A 2,013-nucleotide genomic window follows, 5' to 3' on the forward strand; every position below is an offset into this window, starting at 1 on the left:
CGTCAGGTTCCTGGTGGCTGTCAATGATCGTAAGGGTTCCGGTGGGCAAAATCGTCAGGTTCCTGGTAGTTGTTTACGATTGTCAGACTCCAGGTGGCTGCACACCTTCATTTGACTCCCACCGACTGTATGCAATTGTCAAGATTCCAGTATCTGTACAAGATCCTCATGTTCCCAGTGGCTGTTCACGATCTTCAACTTCCCAGTGGTCTGTACATGTTCCCAAGGTTTCCCAGGTTCCTGGTGGCTGTACATGATCATCAGGTTTCCGGTGGCTCTGCCCGATCATATGTTTCCCGTGGCTGTAAAAAAAAGTAAGGTTTATGGTGGCTGTGCACGATCATATGTTTTCCAGCCGAGATAATCTTATAATCATAAAGTTCCTGGTCATGGTAACTTTATGCAGGTCATAGTAACCTTAAGATCATAAGGTTCCCGGTCGTGGTAACCTTAGAATCGCAAGGTTCCTTTTCTTGGTACCTAACCAGTAACCTTCCGATTGTAAGGTTCCTGGTCATGGTAACCAATCATAAGGTTCTTGATTGCAGTGCACAGCAGATCCCTTGAGAAACTACTATCTTGAATAAAAAAAAAGTGCAAGGCAACCCATTTTGCAGTGAGTAAACAAAATTGGAAAGTTCCACTAAAGACAAAACACAAAGGTGGACACAAGGAAATCTAAGCACTCATAAAGGTAAGATTTCGTAGCCTGTACAAAAGATGAGAACGGCCCTAGGTTTTTCTTCAATCATATCATGTGATGGAAGAGCAGGGAGGAAATCCTAAGACTGGTAAGTCTCTGAAGAGATTATGTGAAGTGCCTAATCGCATAGTGCCAAGCAAGCTCAGTGAACACCTGAACCTCAAATCCCAAAATATTTACGCTATATTTAATGCCCGCGCGAGTAAGACAGTACTAGCATGATATATTCATGTCAGCGTATTTTCTGGGCAAATTTTAAATTTTAGGAGTGTTTGGTTACCGTCGTTGTCACCTTTTTGCATTGTTCAGTATAACTATAATACGAGAATTGTAAATATATACATGTAGAAACAAAGAAATTCGATAAATATAACTTAAGAGACACACAAAACGTTTTTTGAGACGCGATCGAAATAGTTTTTTATGTTCATCCTTGATGAAAGAAAATGGTTCACGAGTAGTTTATGGGAGACTACGATAAGTATCTTCAGCTTAAATTCTTGATGAAAAATCGATTGCTTGCGTACGCCGATAAAAATAGGGTTGCGTAAGTGACCGGATGCGCTTATGTAAATATAAGAAAAGGATGTTTGAGCCATAAAAACAATTGCTTTCATCATAAATAACATTTGAAACATGAACTATACACATTCTACTAGCCAAAAATTCAATACATTCTTGGGTATTTTTTAAAAGATTTAACTACCACTACTAGTGAACTTACTTGTAATTTCTGGTAGTCTAATTCTTGGGTAAAGGTAAACCAGGATTTCTTCTTACCTGAAAAAAAAAGAGAAAATAGATTAAAAAATAATCAGAGCCGAAATCTGAAAAGGTCTGTCAAAATCCAACAGGATTATCCAAATATAAAAAGGGGTCAGTCAAATCCAATAGGGTCTGTCAAAAGGCATCAAAATCCTAAGGGTCACTCAAAAGTATTAGTATTAGGGGCAGATGTGGTAACGTCCCTGAATAGAGATCGCCAGACTGGGGTTCGTGCCCCGCTCAAACTCGTTAGTTCTTTTGGTCGCTGCAACCTCGCCATCATTGTGAGCTAAGGATGCAGGGTTTGAGGGAGCCTATAGATTTATCTGGTGAGTCATCAGCAGCCATTGCCTGGCCCTCCTTGGTCCTAGCTTGGGTGGATAGGGGGCTTTTGGGCACTGATCATATGTATACATGATCAGTCTCTAGGGCATTGTCCTGCTTGATAGGGCAATGTCACTATCCCTTGCCTCTGTCATTGAGCCTATAGATCTATCTGGTGAGTCATCAGCAGCCATTGCCTGGCCCTCCTTGGTCCTAGCTTG

General features: G+C 41.0%; 1 long non-coding RNA gene across 1 annotated transcript in view; it reads right to left on the bottom strand.

Moving 5' to 3' along the window:
- Positions 1-950: 950 nt before the first annotated feature.
- The window catches only part of LOC137650492 (uncharacterized), a 65,556-nt gene continuing 64,493 nt past the window's right edge, over positions 951-2,013 (bottom strand). The window contains exon 2 of the long non-coding RNA XR_011045965.1: positions 951-1,483. This is a non-coding gene — a long non-coding RNA (uncharacterized lncRNA). The remainder of the gene's footprint in view (positions 1,484-2,013) is intronic.

Source organism: Palaemon carinicauda, chromosome 12, assembly GCF_036898095.1.
Source record: "Palaemon carinicauda isolate YSFRI2023 chromosome 12, ASM3689809v2, whole genome shotgun sequence".
Classification (NCBI taxonomy): Eukaryota; Metazoa; Arthropoda; class Malacostraca; order Decapoda; family Palaemonidae; genus Palaemon; species Palaemon carinicauda.